We start from the raw sequence: 492 nt of genomic DNA on the forward strand, positions 1-492 counted from the left end.
GGGGATTACCCTTAATCTCAGTGGGCGCTTGGCACGGTGCGATGTTCACAGCTGCTCCTCCCTATTAAACCTTTGTGCAAGGTCAGGAGCAAAGCCACACATGGGGGCAGCTTCAACCCCAACCCCCCCGGCTTCCTAAATACCCCGACACCCCTCCCATCAGGAATTGCCCTCCAGGTAGGTTTAAGAGGGAATGTTTGAAATGTTCGGCTGCACCCTTCCCCTAAAACTGCCCCCATACACGGGGGGGGGGGGGGGGGAAGCTGATTGGCCAATAATCTGATTAATCTCTTCTCTAAATCCAATGTAATCAACTCCTCATTTCCCTGCTAAGCCGGCTCTGTCTGCAGGCAAAGGGGGAAAGTGGGCTGGGGGGGGCACAGAGATCAGACACCTAGCAACACAGATAGGGAGCCCCCCCTCTATTAAAACTGTGCTCCCCACCCCAAGGCAGCACCCCAAGGGCCCCCCAGGAAAGCGGAGGAGACGGAA

Source organism: Xenopus tropicalis, chromosome 8 (genome assembly GCF_000004195.4).
Source record: "Xenopus tropicalis strain Nigerian chromosome 8, UCB_Xtro_10.0, whole genome shotgun sequence".
Lineage (NCBI taxonomy): Eukaryota > Metazoa > Chordata > Amphibia > Anura > Pipidae > Xenopus > Xenopus tropicalis.